General features: G+C 43.7%; 1 protein-coding gene and 1 long non-coding RNA gene across 18 annotated transcripts in view; one reads left to right on the top strand and one right to left on the bottom strand.

Annotated features, from left to right (window-relative positions):
* The window catches only part of CAMTA1 (calmodulin binding transcription activator 1), an 899,438-nt gene that overhangs the window by 111,439 nt on the left and 765,760 nt on the right, over positions 1–22,239 (top strand). The gene's annotated exons all lie outside the window — the stretch shown is intronic.
* LOC309663731 lies at positions 7,338–21,723 on the bottom strand. Of its 2 annotated transcripts, none has more exons than XR_014265429.1 (2): positions 10,165–21,723; positions 7,338–9,478 (listed from the first exon to the last, which is right to left on the bottom strand). It is a non-coding gene; the product is annotated as an uncharacterized lncRNA (long non-coding RNA). The 2 variants fall into 2 exon arrangements; XR_014265430.1 differs by having other exon boundaries at positions 10,710–21,723.

The following is a 22,239-nucleotide window of genomic DNA, read 5'->3' as shown; positions in this document are numbered from 1 at the left end:
TGTAGGCTAGGGAAGGTGAACTGTTTGGAAAGAGTGAACAGAACACCTCAGCGGCACGCACGCTCTTACTACTTACCATACCAATAATGAACCCCCCGGGGAAAAGGTGAATGGCTACCCTGATTCTGTCCCTGTATCAAGTTTAAATTACTTTAGGTTCCCTTTAGTTTGTTTTCTGTATTAAGATTAACCCCCAAATCCTCAAAAGTCCTATCAGCCCCCAATTTAGGGGGAGCCCACTTTGAGCCATGCATTTGTGAACCATACGCCCTTGGATGACTTCCTGTTGAGGGAGTCATTGCTTGTTGATTTCGTGTGAGCTGACATCACGAGAAAGCAGGGTCTAGTTGAGGGAGTCATTGCTTGTTGATTTTGTGTGAGCTGACATCATGAGAAAGCAGGGTCTAGTTGAGGGAGTCATTGCTTGTTGATTTCTTGTGAGCTGACATCACGAGAAAGCAGGGTCTACCTAGGTAGTCTGTGTTTTCAGCATCCCAACTTCAGTAATGCCCTCAGTGTCACAGAGAATCCGCTTGGTCCCTGACTGTGCACTTTTATATTTTAAGTTTATCTTTTAAGTATGATGGCCTTCTCGCCCATTGTATTCACATGAAAGAAAAAACTCAGTAAACACAATTTAGTAACAATGAAAGCTTTACTCATTATATAAGTTTTCTTAAACTCTCTTTATTCTAATTAAAATGTTTCCATCTGATGGGGAAATGAATACCAAGAGCTGGAAATTAAGCAAGAAATTAAAAGAACATTAATGGCTTAATTGCCATTTGTTTTGAGGTTTTCCTCCCCAGTAAGTGGTATTTTACTTATAAAGTCACTCCTTTATGCACACATCTTTATGACGAATGGACTGGAATGTATCCCAGCAAAAGAAGAGCTATTTTATGATGCCACTTGTAAATTATAACACGTTATGTTAGAGAACCAAAGGATTAGCTTTTTAAAATTGTTGTTAGCGTAATTACTTACTTTGCTACACACACAATTCTGGTTTCTTAGAAAGTGAAGGTCAGCATGTCTAGGAGACCAGGAAGGTGAGCATTTGGACATTTGTTCATTTTTAAAAAATTTAGACCTGGGTCGCTAGCGTGCTCCTGTTATAATTCTTGCCTCAAAAAATCCAGAGTATAACATTTAAATCTGTAATTTATTCCTTCAGAAATTTACTGCTGAAATTTAAGCTTTAACCACGTAGTCGGTGTAACCTCAACCAAGGCAGGTGTTTGGGCTGCAGCAGGCAAGCTCTTGCCCCTCCCACCTCCTCAGGGTACAGAGAACCCACGCGCATGCCAGCTCTCTGGATGGTTCTGTGCACTGTCATCTGGATCTGCCGTTACTAGTAACGTACTCATTAACCTGATGCTCCCGTCTCTGGATGTAGGTGTAGGTGCAGGTGGAGAAATACCAGAGCCCACAGCCCTTCGTGATCAAGTACAACACGCCTGCACCAGCCACCTCTCACCTCACCCCCACCGCCGGACACTTCTGTCCTTTCACACGTGCTGTTTCTTTCTCTCCCCTCGCCCTTCCTCCCCAGATCTGCTTTATCTGGCAGAAGTTCCTTCTAGAGGCCAGCCCAGCTGTCTCTTCTCCACACACCCTTTCTGTGCAGCCTGACCTGTTGGTTCACTCTTATCATGGGCACTGCTTTCCATATCCCTCTGAGGGCCCTTGCCACCTTGTATTGTAATTTCTCTCTTTATTGGCATCGTTAATTCACTAAACTGTGAGTCTGGAGCAGGTGCTGGGCCTCACCTATTTCTGTTTCCATAGCACCCAGCCCAGCATCTGCATGTAGTTGTGGGTGGCTGAATGGGGCAGGTGACACACTGTGGTCATGTACCTTCAAGCCAAAGAGGTACACTTAATAACTGTTTTGAGGGAAGAGAATAAATACTGTTTTTGTTGATACAGATCTTAAAATTTTGGTAGCAGAAAGCAGATGGGCAAAGAGCGATAGAAAACAAGTCAGAAACTGCTGTCTGATTCCATAGAGACAATCACGTTATGGTTAAAAACAAACAAACAAAAATATATGTATATATACACACACACACACATATATATGTATATATAAAATTTACATTTGATTGCCTTGAAACTTTCCATCTGTTGTTCTGCTGTCTTAATTAACTAATTATTTAATTGAATAGCACCTAGGGAAATAGATATAAATGTCATGAGAACTTCCCTTGTAAGAAGCTCTTTTCTTTTTGTAATGTGTCCTTTTTAGGACACCTTCAAGGCTTGTGAAATTGACTGTCCTTTGAGCATTGGACACGTGCCTGAATATGATGGTTCTTTTTTACTTACCTCAATTCACTGGAATTCAATGGTCATGCTTATATTCAGTCAATTTGAGGATTGGTTGGAAATCAGTCCCCAAATCAAAAAACAAATTAGACAGCATCACCTCCCCCCAGAACACGATGCGTTCCCAACTTGCCCTGTAAGACTCATTGGTACAGTGTTCAGTGTTTTACCCCAAATCACTTACTTTATGGCTCCTCCCCCCAAGAGTACCTAAGCAAGGGGATGTAAATGAGAGACAGATTCGAGAAAACAGATTTTCTGAGGCTTTCCTTCACCATCAGTGTGCATTTGGGTAATTTTAAGGGGACTGTAGAAATCACCTACAGCTTATTATTAGGATCTTCCATAATTAGCAACTGGTAGTCCGTTTCCTTATTCAGTATCCTTTGAAGTCCTGTATTTTCCTAACCTGTGAAACTGGCCTAGGAAGTAACGATTGGGAGTGCTGGGAATTCAGTTTAAGAAGTTCACCTTTTTAGTTCTGTGCTTCAACTAATAGTCTCTTGCAGGGGAGCCTCTCGAAACATTGTGTTCTGTTATATCAATGTGTACTTAGACACGTTAATCTGAATTAGAGAGCTGATTGTACATAATGACTCCCCCGGGATGCTATGTTAGAAAAAAACAAAACAAAAACTTAAGTAGTGTACTGAATATGCATAGTCAGTAAAAAATTCTTCTAAAATTAATGTTAATTGAATCTGAACCTTGATCATCTTCAAACCTTTAATTTTTAATTTGATCCTTTAAAAAAGTTTTGTGGCCTCTTAAAGATACAACCTACAACCCAATAAAAGTTATGCTGTAATGATTACGAAAAGAACGGTTGTGAAAGAACCAATTTTGAGTTACCATAGGGAAATAAGTCAGATGTGTGGGAATATATATGTACATACATGCATGTACATATACATACATATATATGCGTTTAATATATACTTTAGTTTGCCTTTACCCAGAGGTCTCCTCTCTCTGCCTCTGGAAATGGGGCAAATTTTCTTCAGTTAAAAACAGAAATAGAAGCGACGGTCTTGACCCATTTTACACTTATTTATTTCAGGCTCTCACCACACACTTGTTCATGGGCGCAGCAAGAAGAGGGATCCACAGAGCTGGAGCTGTGAGGGCTGACATATTGGAATGAAAGCTGGCAGAATTCGTAGGGAGAGCTTTGCCATCCTGCCAGCTCCATATCTGGCTTCAAGACAATTCTATTAGTGAATTAATTGTACTCAAAACCTGAAATTAATTTGAACTGAATGTTACTAAAAAGATTAAAGTGACCCAGTCTTGCTTCATCCAGAGTTACTATGAAGGAGATCTCTGGCCTGACCTAGCTCAGGTAGAGGGGGTCTCTGTCCACGTGCCACCTGGTCACAGAGGCCTTGTGACCACCCATATGCCCAGGTGCCACTCTCGGTCCCCTTAGCGAGCTGCTCTTTTTGTAAGAGCAACAGTCTGTTTGTTGGTCTGACTCCTGGGAGAATGGAAGCTGCACGAGAGCAGGGCCTCTGTCGTGTCCACCCTGTGTCCCCAGCGCGTAGGACAGAGCCTGCACAGCATAGAGTCTAAATAAATGCTGCCGAGTGGGTGAATGGGTCACCTGGCACTGCATCCTTCCTGAATGTTTTCCTTTTAATTTGCCTTTTATACATGACTTCTAAAAATGATAAAGCAGTGAAATCTGGGGAGAAATATAAAAATTTTGTTGTGATTGAAATGACTGTCAGACTAGTAGAGGGTGTTCACAAGAGCATATCAGGACTTGGAATTATGAATTATAAAACTTACTACATGTTATGGTATCCATGCCTCCTGATGAAGAAATAGAAGAAATAGATGCAGGAAAAACATGAGTCATGTCTCTGGAATATTTTAATATCAAGACATCTAATGAGAGTCTAGGAAGAAACGTTGAAAAATAAAATAGGGAGGTAGAAAATAAGCAGACATTAAAATCTTTTCTTGATATTTAATCATTTAAGATAATAAAATTTGGCATCAAGTAAACAAGGTAAACCAAAATATTTCCTAGATCAAATGGGCATTAACAAAGATACAGAGGGAACTTGGAGGTATTTATTTAGATGGTAGTAACAGAGTACTTTTGTTCCAGATTACCTTCATGAATGTGACAGGGACTCCATCTTTATTCTTTGTGTGTTGGCATAGGCCGGAATACCGATGTTGTTCTTGAAGATGTTGTTCTTTGAGGAGGTTGTTCCTTCCCTCCCCCCTCCCTCCCTCCCTCCTCCCTCCTCCCTTTCTCCCTCCTCCCTTTCTCCCTCCTCCCTTTCTCCCTCCTCCCTTTCTCCCTCCTCCCTCCCTCCCTCCTCCCTCCCTCCCTCCTTCCCTCCCTCCTCCCTCCCTCTCTCCCTCCTCCCTCCCTCCCTCCCTTCCTTCCTTCCTTCCTTCATTCCTCCCTCCCTCTCTCCCGCAAAAACAAAACCAAGGAGAGAGTATCCTGTGATGTGGGCTGTTATCTCAAGGTGAGTTTATTTGTGGCACCAGCTCGTGACGAATTGTTTAAAGAACTGAAACTTCTTTTCAGGTGTAGCGTATTTTATTGGTCCGATTTTGCCCATTTCAGTGTAAACTTCAGTTATTTATTGGACACTGAAGGAATCAACTAAAAGCAGAAAAAGCAGGACCAATTGAACTTGCATTTTATGTCACACAGAGAAGTAACCAGCATTTCTGATCAAACAGTAAATATGTTTCAGTTCCTTTTAAATTAAGTGTGAAAAGCCAAGACTAGATTTTTGTGTACCACAAAGCAAAACAAAAACCCCTTTCAGGGCATAATGCATTTTTCATTAAACTGATCACTGAACTCTTGATTATGTAATCTTATCGTCGCATGGAAGTGTTAGAAGCGTGAATTCTGGGGTGAAGAAATAATTGCAGAAGGGGGTTAATGAAGCAGAACTCACAAATCTGCATTTATAGTCTTGTGGACAAATAAATCATCGGTGGAAGGCACAAATGTAAAGAAAAATTCTTGATTGCCTTCAAGAAATGCAAGGTTGAACTTTTTACTAAAATAGAGTTTTACAGCCTCTCAGAGGGATGTTGTATTAAATAAGTGTAATGTACTCAGAATAGCAACCTAGGGCGTAATGAGCACCGGTAAATGTTCGCTATATATTCTTACAGGGGTTTTCGTACAAAAGATTAAATCATGTTTTAATCATGCATAATAAGCTGTACTATAATTTTATTATGGTAAATGTCCACTGGTAATTCAATGAAGAGTGGCTTTTTAAAGCAACGAAGAAGTGAAATGTTTTTCTTTGTGCTCTTTTGTGTACACATGTCAAAGCTGCTGGGACATGTTATACAAATGACAGCCCCAGTGACAAAAGATGCAGGAGCAAATGTGTAACTCTTAGCTTTATTTTGAAACCCATTATTTTCATAAATCTGAAGAGTTGGTTAACTTACTGTTTTTAGCATACTCTTCCGCGTCATATGTGTACTTCTAAGTTTTATGGAATTAAATTGAAGTTTATGACTACCAAGTCCTTAAAGCCCCTATCAAACTTGTCCTTTCATTGATTTGAAATCTAGCTTTCATTCAACATTCCTGCAGTTCAAAATGTGTGACTTTAGGATTTCAAGAGCGATTACATGAGTTAGTGCCCTCTGGTGGCACACAGGACGTCAGGCAGAGAGGGTGACCCATGAGCCTTCAGATGGCTCTTCTAAAGGGGAGCCCCCTTATAATTGGTTCTTTCTGAGCTTTCCTTTTTGGTGGGTTTTGAAAAGTCGCATGGTGGTTGGTTTATGCCCACCTGTGATTTTGTATTTTTCATGTGTGTGGTGCTTGTCAGTTTCCTATTCCGTGGAGCTGTGGCCCTGAGTTCACTAGTAACAGCCTTTCAGGGAGCCTCCTTTATTTTATTTTTATAAATTTATTTATTTATTTATTTTTGGCTGCATTGGGTCTTTGTTGCCGTGCTCGGGCTTTCTCTAGTTGCAGCGAGCAGGGGCTACTCTTCATTGCAGCACGTGAGCTTCTTATTGCGGTGGCTTCTCGTCGCAGAGCATGGGCTCTCGACGTGCGGGCTTCAGTAGTTGTGACGCCCGGGCTCAGCAGGTGTGGCACGCAGGCTCTAGAGCGCAGGCTCAGTAGTTGTGGCGCATGGGCTTAGTTGCTCCACTGCATGTGGGATCTTCCTGGACCGGGGCTCAAACTCGTGTCCCCTGCATTAGCAGGTGGATTCTTAACCACTGCCGCCAGCAGGGATGTCCCCAGGGAGCCTTCTTTAGAAGCTTAGCTTGTGGGTCCATTTCTGGGTTGAAAGCATTTTCAGGTGAACTTGCTGTAAGAAGGTATACCAACGTCAAGGTTTTCCACGGGGCACCAGGACATCCATTTTTAGATGTATCTCTTAACTTGCCTTCTCAAGGAGGGGACCATGTCACGTCCTGGACTGATGGCCTTTGGGTGACTCACTGGTGCGGCTGAGATGAGCCTGCCCAGTGGATTAGTGTTACGTGGACGTCCGTGTCCCGTTTCCATCTTCCCTAGAGGGCAGCCCCACCTTCCCCACTTAGGTCCCCTGGCCAGACCTGGTTACGCTGTGGGCTTTGGGCTGTGGGGTCAGGCGGACCAGGAACTGGATCCCACCTCCACCTCTGAAAAGCTGTGGGATCCCCTGGGAAGATCGTTCTTTTATGAGTTTCTTTAGCTGTCAGGTAGGACTGCTGCTGCTGATTCTAACCTGTGTCAAGAGATGGTTGTGAGGTTGAAATGAGTTGATATGTGAAAAAGTCTTATATTGAACAGAGTGCTATTAAATATGGTAGCTTCCTTTTCTTCCTCAAAAGCAAGCTTCTCCCCCCGTTTTAAATTTAAGAGATCATTTCGAAAAATGAACTTTTTATTTTGGAATAGTTTTATATTTACAGCAAAGTTGCAAAAATGGTACAGAGTTCTCATATACTCCTTACCTAGTTTTTCCTGCAAGCCTCACTTTTATACTGTTGAGTTTTCCTGATAACTTTTCATGTATAATCCCTGTGAACTTTGATCAAATTTGGCTTTAAGTGCCAATTCACTGCTTTGCTAAGGCTGAAATGATGGCCTTGAATACCTGAGTCTTGCTGTAGATGTGGCATTTGCTTCCAAACCATCTTTCCGTTTTTACGTTGGTCCATGTCTGTGACCATTTGACATCAGAATACCTTCTTTGATTTTCCAGGATCTTAACACCTAAATAGTTTCCCTGTTTATGCAGTTAATGAGCTGTACAACCAAAGGAAAGACGAAATAGGCAGTTTATGTCATTATTTCAACTGGGCATTTTTGCAGTGTCAGAGCTGCTTCTCACACCATCACAGTTTAAGTCAAGGTAGAAGCACATGCATTTTCAGTCCCCCCCTCCCCCAATCCCCAAATATTTCTAATATTCAGAGATACAGAAAGAAACTTGCTGGGTTCACTGGCTAGTTTTAATATATCAATAATCTATAATTAGTATTATTATATAAACCAAAAATAGCAGCAACTCAAATTTTATGTGCCTTTACGGTTAAGCAAATGATTTCACAGACATGTTATTTGGTTTCTTAACAACCCCGAGAGAGAGGCAGGGAAAGCTTTGTCACCCCTGGTTGAGGTCACATAGCAAGAGTTGGAGTTGAAGTTCAGTAGAGGCGTCCTGCAGACATAGACTGAGCCCCTCCAGCCCACGTCTGCCTGGTACTCCTGCAAGGATGTGGCTGTGAAAATGCTCCTTTCCTCCCCCGTTTAAATTGGCCAACTTCCACCCCAGTGATATTTATGCTTTTAATATGCAAAACATTTCTTCAATACTTAATTGACAGTTGATGTATTTTGTTTCAGCCCAGACCCTTACTGAGTATCGTGAAATCAGCAATATTAGGCTTGATTTAACAGAATCTCCCCATGCTGTGCCTTCAGGGGAAATAACTGGTCTGTGCCGTCACCGAGCCTCCACAGGCCCCAGTATAACTGCAGCTTCTTCTGAGGCATCCTGTTTGTGATCTTTGGGTACACCCTGTGCTGCAGAGACACCTTGACCTTAGGGACACGAGCAGCATCTTTCCTACAGGAGTCACTGAGATATTTGAATGGGAAGATGATGTAGTTCGAAAAAGTGATAAATGGGCCAGGTTTTTTGAAAAGCTAGCAGACGTCTTGTTTAAACATTTAGATCTGAACAGAAAATGAAAATGAGTCTCAAAAATTTTTTTTGCAAATATGGTGGGGTAGATGCTTTAAATTCGAATACCTGTTTCTGTGGTTTAAAAATTTAATTTTGTCGTCACCTTTGTTTGTTTGGTTTTGGTTAGGTCTCCATTTTTAGCAGCTCATTTTAACCCTTCTGGAACCATGAGTTCAGAGGAACCCATTGGTGGCTGTAGTGGCAGCTTTTCCCAGGCTGTTAAGTTCTCACTGATCACTTGGCTGAGTTTGGTGGGTGGTCTTTTTTAAAATCAATAAAGTAGACGAATCTACAAAGCCAAAGTCAAGTGTAAGAATTAAGACACATTTTATTTTATTATTTTAAGATACATTTTAATCTTTTGAAGTTCTAACAGTCTCAAGAACCATCGTTTTTAAAAATTTTTTTTAAGCTGACAAAGCATCCAGGTGTGTTCCTGGTTCTAGCCTGGCAGCTCAGAATTCTGGAGCAGCATCCGGGATAAATCCCCGGTGGCTTTTCTAATGGCCTCTAGCATGGGTGGACATGCTGCTCTCTTACAACAATGTCGGATGTCACTTGATAAATCTCTGTGGTCGTTGTTTTGGTTACCCTCTTTAGGTTTGGTGCCTTTTAGGAAGTTATAAAGCAAATGGGATGGTCTGGCTGGAGTCACCATTGATCTGAGATGGTCCCTATTGATACTTTTGCAAAATGTAAAATGAAGACTTTAGCTTCCTGTGCACATTATGGGGGCGATGCATGTTTTAATAGGATTATGTCCCATCGGGGGGGCTCCCATGGGACTGATGCCGGAAAGTCAGATTAGATGGGGTCCCAGGCTTCCTGTGGCTGGTGGACTTGGCTGTGGATCCCTCGAGAAGTGTGTTACCACTTCTGTTTCTTTGAGTCCTGTGATCTGGGTCACCAGTCTGAGAGAGAGATGGTGTGTGTCCACTTGGAGCTGACTGACACTGATTGGAAAAGAGATAAGATTTTGGTTATGTTAGTTACCGTAGTGACCAAAAACATCAAGCCCACTCCCCACAAACGATCCAGTTACCCAAATAGTTATTCAGATTACACGTCATTCTGCCACAGATGGGCGCTTCTTTCCCTGTCTTTTTCCTTTCTGTTTTCTTTACCCACCGGATAGATTCACATGAAGAACTAAACAAGGCCCTGGTATTTACATGTTGAAAAATGGGATCTGTGCTCAGAGGCACCTTGTGGCACACGCAGTTTAGTGAGTGGAGGAGGGGGGCAGTCGTTTCTTTGCAGGTTGGGTGTTACAACCCACCTGTCTGTCCTGGACTGAAATATGCATTTGGAGTGGGGTTTGCATTTTAAATTCAGTTTTGAGAACCAGCCATTCACTGTGAAAGTGAAGTTGCTGGGAAGTTTGTTTTAAAAGATGCTACCACCCTCTATTTCCATGAATCCAACAAAAATAGCGTGGAATAAAATTTAATTATGCTATACTGAATATTTCATGTGGAATTAAGGGGCAAGAGTTGCCTTTAAAAAGCATTAGGCTTGGAAAGAATAAAGGCTTTGTAGGTTCTTTGAAAGATACTGTAATTAAAGGTTTGCTCAAATGTATTTTTCCTTTTTTGAAGAGTTTAAAGAAACCCATCCCTCCCCGTCCGAAACTGATTACCTCTCAAACCTCAGCCCTGGTTGGCAGTAAATACAGTGAGGCTGTTGCTGTGCTGATTTGACGGCTTCTTTCTGTTAAATGTGAAATAGGCTTTTAATCTTCTGATTTAGATGTTTCATAGAAAGTAAATGTGTGGCTTGCTTTGGTTTCTGCTGAACCTGTATTTAAATCCACACAAACGGTTCGACTAAAGTGAAAACATCACTGGACTAGCTATTTTAAACATTTCAGGATGTAAGAATGCAAAATGGGGTTCCCTTTTAAAAATAGACATGGCTGCTTGCGTTTACATAATTACCACTAACCAGCACAACATTTTAAATGGTGACAAACTTAGGGTAGAAAAAGTATCTGTTTTAAAAAGCCTGGTTAAAGGAAGCTGAAAATGCTCCGTGAGCAGCTCTCCGTCTGGAGGGCCTGGGCAGAGCCAGGAAACTGGGAGTCTTCCCAGTCGAGAGGGTGGTGTCACGGGTGGAGTCGGGTGAGTAGCTCAGGCAGCTTCTTCTAGACTCTTGTCAGGTCTCCCTTAGGCTGGAATTACTCACCTTTCATTTTGGAGCATGATTATAAGTATTAGTTCCTAAGTCTGCCTTTCAGTTTTGCAAGGGGTACAGTGTTCTCTGTCCACTGTTAAAAGGTGGCTGGTGAGGGTTGAAGTTCACTGTTGGTGGAAAGAGCCTGGAGAATGCTTGTGAAAGTGAAGACGAGGGCAGACATCCAAACCCAGCGGTGCTTCAAGCCAGAGGCTCAGGCGTGTCCTTGATTCTGCCCTTTCCCCCAACCCAAACGTGGACTCCGTCTGTAAGTCCTTCGGTTCTCCTTCCAGGATGTGTTCCGCTTTGCACGTCTCCACGGGTACCTCCCGAGTCCAAGCATCCCTCGTTTTCTTTGCCTGGACATCCATCACCTTTTCCCGGGTGGACTCCTCGGCTCCCTGGGCGGGGCCGGGATGAGTTATCCAGAATGTAATTAGGATGAGGTCACTAGCTTGCTTGAACCCTGCGGTGACTCTCCATCCGTGTGGCGTACAGTCGGCCTTCGTGGTCTGGTCCTGCCACGGCTCACACTTCCCGCCGTTTGCCCTCCTCCTGGGCACACTGACGCTGCCTGTACCCGGAACACACCAAGTGTGCTTCTCTCCCATTGGCTGTTTCTTCTACGTGATGCCCTGCCCTCCTCCCCCTCTTGCAATGCTGGCTTCTTCATGCCATTCAGGTCTCCCCTCAAATGTCGTCTCCCTAGAGAGGCCCTTCCCGGTCAACCCAATCTAGCATAGTCCCCCGTCGTTCTGTCATCTGGCAGGTTTTGTGTGTGTGTTTTTAATAGCATTTATTACTGTCTGAAATGTTTTATCTTTCTTTGCCTTACTTTTCTCCTCTCCTCCCCACCCCACTAGAATGCATGCTCTTTTAGGGCAGGGACCTTGTCTCCTCAGCTGTATTCCCAGCAGCTAGAAGTGCCGGTAAGTGCACAGATCATCACTGATGAAGGGGATGCGGGCGAGGAACCCCGGAGATCACTGCTGTCCTAGGGGAGCCCTGACCTGGTATAACTGGGCCCCTAGAAGGACATCCCTGAAGTCCTTTGGGGAACCGTTGAGGAAACACTGCTGTAAACCTTGCCTTTAGACATTGAAAGTTGGCATTCCGGGGTTCACGGAATGGCTGTACTTCAACAGAATCGGCCTGTGTCCTGAGAAGGATGTGAATGTGGTTGCCCCTGCCCCCTGCCCATGAAAAGTTAATGTTGCTGGCGTTCTTGGCGCTCAGTGGGAGCCCCCCCAGCGGTGCTCTGAGTCTTTGCTGGGGCCGTGGGACAGGGCAGCGCTGCCTCCCTTGCCAGAGGCTGAATTTGAACTCCCTTGCACCCAGCTTGAAAGCCAGGCCTCATTTTCTGTGATTTCTCCTGTGGCGTGTTTCTTAAGAGTGTGATGCGGACGCTTTCTATGTTCCACCTTCATTCTGGGGTGAGGGAACAAATCTGCTAAGATACCGATATTTGCAGAAATCTAAACTTTGGTGTGGGGAGCTTTCTTTTTGCTTCCTTGGTTTTCCTCCTGGAGACATCTCAGATTTTTAGGAGGAAAATGTGGTAAGTCTGCTGATACCTAGGAAGTTGGTGACAGTGCCTGGAAGTAGTTAATTGAACCCTTCACGTTCACCTTCCTCAGGGAGAAAAGAATCATATTTCCAGCTCACTGAATCTCAACTATATCATGCCACTCCATGCTGGCGATTGAAGCATTTACTTTGGTCTCAAATGTGCTAGTTGGGGACTGGGTTGTAGAACCCAGGAGGCCCGTCTGCTAAGCAGAATCTCCCCTGTGCAGCTTTCCATCCTTGCTGCTACCTTGATCAGCACGTTGTTACAGTGGTTGGGTTTTATGAATAAAAACAGTAACTTCTCAGATGATTGATAGTGAAATGGACCTTTTTAGAACTCAGACCTGTGGACAGAGCCCTTGAGCAGGAGGAGTTGAGTCGTTTCTGAGCATCAGCTCATTGGACTCGGTTTGAGACAATCTCTCCCTTCCACGTGTGATGGAGCCTGACGCCACCCAAGTCAAGGTACCCGACTGCCTGGTCCCACCTTGCCTGGCCTGTGCAGGATTGAGACGTGTGAGATGAAGGTGGGTAGATAGGGCTGGAAGATGGGTTCTGACCAGTCTATGGAGGGTCTTGTTTGTAAGAAGTGGGCAGCACAGCAGGCAGTGTTCCCACCATGAGTTGCTGGTGAGCTGGTGTGTATTTAGGGTCAGCTGGTCGCAGGGAGAAGAGTTGGGAGTGCCTGTCAGTCATTGGTTTCCTAGTTACTGAACACTCAATAAGCCTGTCTCCACTGGAGCCACTTTTCTCTGATAACAATCACTAGAAACCATCCACTGCATACTCTTAAATGGTCTCACTTTCCTGATTCGACCCTTTGGTTGATTGCTTTTGAAATTAACATGCTGGCTTAGTCAACTGAATACTCTAAACCTATTCCCGTACATACCTGGCTGCTAGTGGTCAATAATCCCGTTAAGTATTTGAAGGGCAGTGACTTTCCCATGTGGCTTATTAGAAATTAGTGTGTACGGTACACTTGACTGTGTGTGTGACACACATTTAGTGTGTATGGTCCTTGTTATTGTTTGAAAATGAAACAGACAGGGCCCTGTGATCCAGCTTGAATAAGTGAGGCTGGCCCTTCTTGATGGGCACACTGGTTGCATTTCACTGGCCATATTTCACTGGCCTTGGATGTTAGCAAGGGAAAAGCACTCATTTACCATTGTTCATTTCTCCTTTCTAACCCTTAAAAGAGCCTAAATGATTTCCTGCTCACGAACTGCTTGGTTGTCTTTTTCTGGTATGTCCTCTCTTGTCTTAGATATTTGCAGACATTTCTGGCTGTCCACCAGCCAGTAACTTCCGTCTTCATTGCAGATGCTGTGTTTAGTGGTATCTGAAACCCCCCACCGATTCAAAGTGGTTGCCTTAGGAAAGCTGAGATTCCAGTGGTTCAGTTAGTAAGATGCAGTTTTATGTTCCTTGTCTTGGTACTGTGGTTGGCTCATTAAATGTTTCTTCTTATTTTTTTAAATAAATAAATAAATAAATTTGTTTTTGCCTGCACTGGGTCTTCGTTGCTGCGCGCGGGCTTTCTCTAGTTGAGACGAGAGGGGGCTACTCTTCCTTGCGGTGTGCGGGCTTCTCATCGCGGTGGCTTCTCTTGTTGCGGAGCACGGGCTCTAGGCACGCGGGCTCAGTAGTTGTGGCTCATGGGCTCTAGAGCACAGGCTCAGTAGTTGTGGTGCACGGGCTTAGTTGCTCCCCAGCATGTAGGAACTTCCCGGACCAGGGCTCGAACCCGTGTCCCCTGCATTGGCAGGCAGATTCTTAACCACTGTGCCACCAGGGAAGTCCCTAAATGTTTCTTAAAGTTGGTTGAGAGACTTAAATATTTGTTAAATTTTAGTATGTCCTGAGCTAGCGAAAACTAATCATTGTGTATACTTTACAAGATTCATCTGTTGCCCATTCCTCAGGTTGGAGTGATGGAAGGAGATGTTATAAATTCTGTCTTTCAGGCAGATAAGTTAAAGCTCACAGACAGTGAGAGAATGGGCTAGTCATTGGGAACAGTTATTCTGGGTGGAATTGGCTTGTGGGTTGGCCCCTCAGGGTGGTACAGAAGGTTTCCAGGGGGAGTTCAGGAAAAGACACTGGAAAGAGATTTCCCGAGCCTCATCTCAGACGGAATCTCCTTTGCTTCAGTTGGCCAAGGTTAACTGGCCCAGCTAGCCCGATCCCTAGAAGGGCCACTGGCCTCTTATCACATAGGAGACCTCCTGGTTGACCACAGGTACTTGGTTGCCATGGAGCCCTGGTTTGTTTTGTTTGAACTGTTATCTCTTAATGGAGTAGTAGTTGATCTAGACCCAGCACCAAGGTGCTCCGGCCTTCCATCCCTCTTCTGTGCCTCAGTGCTCTCGTGGGGATCCGCAGGGAAGACCAGGTGGTTTTCTGGGGTCCATGAGATCACCTGTGCTTGGGGTGCGCCTCCAGTGGGGGAGGGTTTGCCACCCTGGACAGCTCGGCCGCCATCGCGGAAGCGTGGCCAGCCTGCTTATCCATCTCAGCTGCGCCGTGGATGGTGAATCGTAATCATGGCAGCGCAGTGGCTGAGCCGCAGGCCCCAGCCGGCATGTGCTGGCTTGTAGTGCTTTCCTGATGGATGGAGCCTATTCTGGGAAGCAGCTTATTGTCTCACATGAACAGGCTTTCTAAAATAAATGACTGCTTTCTTAATATTTTGAATCATTTTCTTCAGCGCATGTTTTGTAGCCGTGGTTTGAAAGCTTGCCAAATATATGCCTTTGCACAACTCCCTGTAGGGCTGGATATACAACCAGACCAAGCAGTGTGATTTAAGGTTGAACATAATTGGGAACTCAGCAATCACTTGCCTTGCATTTGATAGAATGGTAGCGGAGTGCTCTAGAGTTATTTCTCTGTTAAAAAAATTGTATATATAACACACAAATGCACACACATATATAGTCTCACTGCCTCATAATAGAGAAATCACATGTGAAGCTATTGGGCAAAAACACTAGCATGATAAGTAATTACTTGATTTTTGTGATGGAGGCAATTATTAACTTCAAACAGATCCTAGTGGTTGATACCATAGACCTGACTGAGGACTTTAGTCAAATTATATAAGATTGCAGGATGGAAGAAAATCAGATGGTGGCAGAAATACGTTTAAAACCCAATCCCTTGTCAAGTCTTTCATCAGTTGATCTGTTTCCTTGTTTCTGTGGACTTCAGTAATTGAGCCATAAACTTGGTGAACTTGATGCTGCCTTCCTGTTCAACAAGGGTCTTTTAGTTTTTACACTTCAAACACTGCTATGTGTTTATTGTCATCGGATTATTGGTTACCTGTAATTGAGGCTTTATCACGTGCCTCATGTGCTGGTGGAAAAAGTGCTATTAACAGCCTCACTCCCTGGAGCTCTTTGAAAAATCACACGTGAAATCCAAAGTTTGTTTAGCAGGCCCACGGAGATCTTATTATCAGAAGCTTATGGTAAATATCCAGATGATAGAGGGTGGAGAGGCACTAAGACGTCTGCTTCATTCCCTGGGCTGCTGGTGTTCTCCAGGCTTGTTGCCGGCACTGACACCACACCGGAGAAAGAGGCGACGTATAGAAGGAGTAACGAAGCTGTGTGTAGGTTGTCCCGTCCACCCGAATGCCCCGATGACCGCATCCCACTGCCGTGCAGCGAAACAGCCTCCCACCCTCCCTTGTAAGAGGGTGTTAATCTAACAAGAGAAGGAAATAAAACTCTGAGATAAAAATCTGCCATCTCAACTTACACAGTTAAAGTAAATTTTCTCCAAGGCTTTTTTTTCCCCCCCTGAAATTTGGAACACTTTCTAATCATTGAAGAGCACCTATCCTTTGTAGTTTCAGACAAAGTAATCTATCTCCAGAATGTAACCTGTATTTGCGAACAACATGATTATGAAAAATCCTGGGGAATAAATATATACGTATATGCAGCGCATGAAAGAATGAGTGAATTCAACAAGGCTGCAAGATGTAAGGTCAATTGTATTTCTATATATTAGGAAAAAAAAGAAAAATTAAAAAATCAATACCATTTACAATAGTTTCAAAAACATCAAATACCTTAGAGTAAAACTAAGTAAATGTGTGTAAAGACTTCTACACTGAAAACTACAAAACATTGCTGGGAGGCATGAGAGAAGAGCTACGTAAATGGAGGGCTGTACTGCGGATTGAGAGATTCAATGTAGTTAAGATGCCCCCTTTCCCTAAAATGATTGATGAATTCTGTGCCATCCTAGTCAAAGTTTAGACAAGTTGATTGTAAAGTTTATGTGGAAATGCAAAGGACCTAGAAAAACCAAATCAATTTTGGAAAAGAACAAAGCTGGAAGATTGCATTGCCTGATTTTCAAGACTTCCTATAAAGCTACCGTAATCAAGACAGTTTGGTATTGCAAAAGGATAGACACATAGATCAATGGGATAGAACAGACAGTACAGAAATAGACCCACACATACATGGTCAGTTGATTTTTGACAAAGGTGCAAAGGCAATTCAATGGAGAAAGGATAGTCTTTTCAACAAATCATAATGGAACAGTTAGACATCATATGCAAAAAACATGAACCTCTTGACCCATACCTTGGACCATGTACAAAAATTAACTCAAAATGAATTATAGGCCAAAGTTTAGATTCTAAAACTGTAAAGCTTCCAGAAGAAAAAAGAGAAAGTTTTTGTGACTTTGGAACAAGCAAAGATTTCTTAGATACCAAAAGGCCAATCCACAAGAGAAAAAAAATGTATTTCAGACTTGATCAAAATTTAAAAATTCTGTTCTTCCAAAGATACCGTTAAGACAATGGAAAGACACAGACTGGGAGGGAACTTTTGCAAAGCAGATGTCTAATAAAGGACTTATATCCAGGATATGTGAAGAACTCTTAAAACTCAATAATATGAAAACAACGCAGTTTAAAAATGGGCAAGAGATTTGAATAGACACTTTAAGATGTACAGATGGTGGCAAAGCACATGAAAGAAGTTCAACCTCATTATCAGGGAAATGAAACTAAAAGCCACAATGAGGTACTAATAAACACCTGTTAGAATGCCTTCAAAACAAAAACAAACAGGGACTTCCCTGGTGGTCCAGTGGTTAAGACTCCACGCTCCCAGTGCAGGGGGCCCAGGTTCGATCCCTGGTCCGGGAACTAGATCCCACATGATGAAACTAAGAGCCCACATGCCACAGTGAAGATCCTGTGTGCCACAACTAAGACCTGGTGCAGCCAAATAAATAAATAAATAGATACATAAATATATAAAACAAAAAAACCCAAAACCTGATAATACCAACTCTCATACCTTGCTGGTGGGAAGGCAGAGTGGCACAGCCGTTTTGGAAAGAAGTTTGGCAGTTTCTTATAAATCTGCCCTTTAAAACAATTTTAAATCTATACTTACAATATGACCCAGCAATCCCACTTCTAGGTATTTACCTAAGAGAATGAAAAGTTATGTTTACAGTGGCTTTATTCATGATTTCCAATAGCTGAAAACCCAAATGGCATTCGTTCAACTGGTGAATGAATCAACACCTTTGTTGGAATACTACTCAGCAATAAAAACACACTGATACAGTGTGGCTAAATCTCACATGCATTCTGTGAGTGAAAAGAAGCCAGAGACAACAGGCTATGTACTGCCTGATTCCATTTATCTGACATTCTGGAAAAGGTAAAACTATATGGAAAGAAAACAGATCAGTGGTTGCTGGGCATTAGATGTGGAGGTGAGTTGGCCAAGAAGGGCACACGGGAACTTTTGGGGGTGATGGAAATTTTCTGTATTTTGATTATGGTTGTGGTCACACAACCCTGTTTGTCAGAACCTATAGACCTGTGCACTTCTGAGCAGTTACTTCACAAAGGAAGATCCCCGGATGGCCAATAAACATGTGGAAAGGTGCTGGACATCTCACTCATCAGGGAATACAAATGAAAACCACCATGAGATACCACCTATTAGAATGGCTCAAATGAGAAAGACTGCCAACATCAAATATTGGTGAGATTGTGGAGTATTACGTGCATTCAGTGGTACAACGTCTTTGGAGACCTGTTTGGCACTTTTTATGAAATTGAACATCTACAGTATGATCCAGCAATTCCAATACCTTAGAAGAAAATACACATTCATGAAAAGACTTGTGCAGGAATGTTCATATAAAGCCCCAAACTGCAAACAGCCCAAATACCTATCATCTGAAAAATGGGTAAATAAATTGTTATCACAATGGAATACCACTGAGCAATACAAAGAATGAACTACTGATACAACCATATGGATGGATCTAGAAAACAAAAGAAGTACAAACCAATCTATGGTGGTAAAGTGGCTTCTTGAGGGCAGGGAGGGGAAGTGACTAGGAAGAGCAAGGAAGCTGCCTCGCTGATGGAAAAGAACTAAATGCCGATTGGGGCTATGATCACATGGGCATAGGTAGTTGTTACAACTCGTCAAACACACTATCAAACTCTTAGAGGAAAACATAGGCAGAACACTCTATGACATAAATCACAGCAAGATCCTTTTTGACCCAGCTCCTAGAGAAATGGAAATAAAAACACAAACAAATGGGACCTAATGAAACTTAAAAGCTTTTGCACAGCAAAGGAAACCATAAACAAGACCAAAAGACAACCCTCAGAATGGGAGAAAATATTTGCAAATGAAGCAACTGACAAAGGATTAATCTCCAAGATTTACAAGCAGCTCATGCAGCTCAATAACAAAAAAACAAACAACCCAATCCAAAAATGGGCAGAAGACCTAAATAGACATTTCTCCAAAGAAGATATACAGATTGCCAACAGACACATGAAAGAATGCTCAACATCATTAATCATGAGAGAAATGCAAATCAAAACTACAATGAGATATCATCTCACACCGGTCAGAATGGCCATCATCAAAAAATCTAGAAACAATAAATGCTGGAGAGGGTGTGGAGAAAAGGGAACCCTCTTGCACTGTTGGTGGGAATGTAAATTGATACAGCCACTATGGAGAACAGTATGGAGGTTCCTTAAAAAACTAAAAATAGAACTACCATATGACCCAGCAATCCCACTACTGGGCATATACCCTGAGAAGACCATAATTCAAAAAGAGTCATGTACCAGAATGTTCATTGCAGCTCTATTTACAATAGCCAGGACATGGAAGCAACCTAAGTGTCCATCATCAGATGAATGGATAAAGAAGGTGTGGCACATATATACAATGGAATATTACTCAGCCATAAAAAGAAATGAAATGGAGGTATTTGTAGTGAGGTGGATGGAGTTAGAGTCTCTCATACAGAGTGAAGTAAGTCATAAAGAGAAAAACAAATACAGTATGCTAACACATATATATAGAATCTAAGGGAAAATAAAGGTCATGAAGAACCTAGTGGCAAGATGGGAATAAAGACACAGACCTACTAGAGAATGGACTTGAGGATATGGGGAGGGGGAGGGGTAAGATGTGACACGGTGAGAGAGTGGCATAGACATATATACACTACCAAATGTAAAATAGATAGCTAGTGGGAAGCAACCGCATAGCACAGGGAGATCAGCTCGGTGCTTTGTGACCACCTAGAAGGGTGGGATAGGGAGGGTTGGGAGGGAGGGAGATGCAAGAGGGAAGAGATATGGGAACATATGTATATGTATAACTGATTCACTTTGTTATAAAGCAGAAACTAACACACCATTGTAAAGCAATTATACTCCAATAAAGATGTTTTAAAAAAAAATCGTCAAACAAATTAAGGTCTCTACATTTTATTGTATGGCAGTTGTACTTTAATGGAAGCATCTTAAAATCTCACTTAAGTAGACATTTTGTTGAGTCCTGACTTTTTTTAGCTGTCCCTTCTGTTTGGTTATCATTACGTGCACTTTGCATGACCCACGTTTCTATTTGGTACATGTCGTTGATGTTCTCCAGTATTCTCCTGGAGTTAAGAGGGAAGGCTCAACTTCTGATTGATTGATTTGACATGTCTCAAAGCTTCAGAATATCAAAGGGACAGGTAAGTAACCTGTGTTTTTGACCCTGGATCCCATAGGACCTGCCTTTATTTACCCATTCACCATTTATAGAACCTCAGTGTTGCAAAGAACTTGAAGACTTTCCATGTGCCTTAATCATCGGGGCACCCCCTTCTAGAAGGAAATGTGGCTGGAATCCCAGCCTTATGGATTGAGCTGGATGTGGGGATGGGGATTGGAAAAGAAGCTCTTGCTCCAGCTCCTTTTAAACCCCAGGGTCCTTGCTTTTCTGTCTAGACTCTCCGTGAGCCGTGTCGTCTATGGGCACGGCTTCAACCATCACCACTCTTCTGATGATTCCCAAGGTATCTGCAGCTCACACTTCTCTTCTGAGTTGAAGCTAGTAAAGATCTAGACGTCTACTCTGAATTGCCCTCTCTCGTTTACTCACAAATGTGCTGTTGTTCTCACTTCCTGTAAAGTTTCTCTCAGACCTTTCCTGCTACTATTTCTCTTTCCACTTCCCTTCCCATCTTCTCCTTGACCATAGCAGTCGGGCCTCTGCCTCCCCACCCATTCACTAGAACCTTCTCATTTTAGGATTCACCGAGAACACTACGTGACCAAATCCCAAGGCCAGTTTCCAGCCCTCATCCTTCCTGGCTTCTCTGCAACATTTGTTGATGTTAATTGTCCCTTTTTTTCCTCGAAGAAAAACCGTCCTCTCCCTTGGTCTGGGACACCATCCTCTCTCCTGGTCACCGCACAGACCCTGCCTTTTTCCTGGCTCCCCTTTGAGATTCCAGGGCCTCCGTGTGTGTCCTTGGCCCTCTTTCCTCTTGTAAGAGGACTCTGGCTTAAAAGAAACTTTTTTTCTCGCGGTTTCAGTTTCCATTTGTACACCCATGACGCCGCATCTGTATCTTTAGGCCCCGCCTCCCTCCTGAGTTTCACATCTGTGTTTCATTGCATACTGAACGTTTCACACTCACTGTCCAAACCAAACTCATCAATCCCCCAGCTACTGTTCCCTCTGGTTCTGGGTGTCCCCTGAGACCAGTGGCCCAGGCCCACCGCTGCTTGGTGCCGTTGGTGCTCTCTGGAGTCTGTGGATGAACATCTGTAAGTTCTGCCTGTTCTTCTTTGTGTCCCTCCCCCACTTCCGTCTTCTCCATCCCTCCCACCACTGCCCCAGAGTGGGCCCCCATGACCCCTGACCTGTTCCTGGGTCTCCCTGCCTTCTCCCCCCTTTCCCTACAACCCACTTCTGCTTTCAGTTCCCCCCACTCCGCAAGGTAAAGCCTCAGCTCCTTAGAATGACAGTGAAGCCCTTGGTCCGCGCGGTGCCTGCCCCGTCTGTCCCTGCGTGATCTGTCCCTGCGTGATTTCGGTTAGGGTTAGGGTTAGCACCTGTGAGCTTCAGTTACATTTTCCCTCCTGTGTTATCCTCGTCGCCAGGCAGAATGGGTTGTTCCCTGCTTTGGGTTTGTGCGGCACTTCACATATTTCTTTATTAGTAATTCGTGAGTGTGTATACACACACTGGGGACAGTACTGGATCTCTCACTTGTGTGTACTGGGCCCAGACACAGGGCCTCATACCCAGAGGGGCTCACATAGGGTTATTGAAGTCCGCCTGGGCAGCCTGGTGGAAGCGCCTGCCTCCCCCTCCCTGGAAAGGCTCCACGCTCCCACACTCCGGGCTCCCCCAGTTGCCCCAAGGGATGCGGAGCTGGTGCTGCATTTTCCTGTCTGAGTGTCTGCGCTCTGGCCACAGGAGCCCTCCGAGTCACCCACCATCTCTTCTGACGACCAGGAGGGACCACTCTGGGATCTGGAAGCTTTCCAGCATTGATGCTGAGAAGAGGGATCGCCTCTTTCATGTCACGTCCCAAGGGGTCCCGGCGATCGGACTCTCCCAGGCTTCCCTTCCTGGGGAGGGCTGGGGAGGAGGATGGG

Source organism: Balaenoptera physalus (genome assembly GCF_965194825.1).
Source record: "Balaenoptera physalus genome assembly, chromosome: 1".
NCBI classification, from domain to species: domain Eukaryota; kingdom Metazoa; phylum Chordata; class Mammalia; order Artiodactyla; family Balaenopteridae; genus Balaenoptera; species Balaenoptera physalus.
This window is presented reverse-complemented; position numbering and strand designations above follow the sequence as displayed.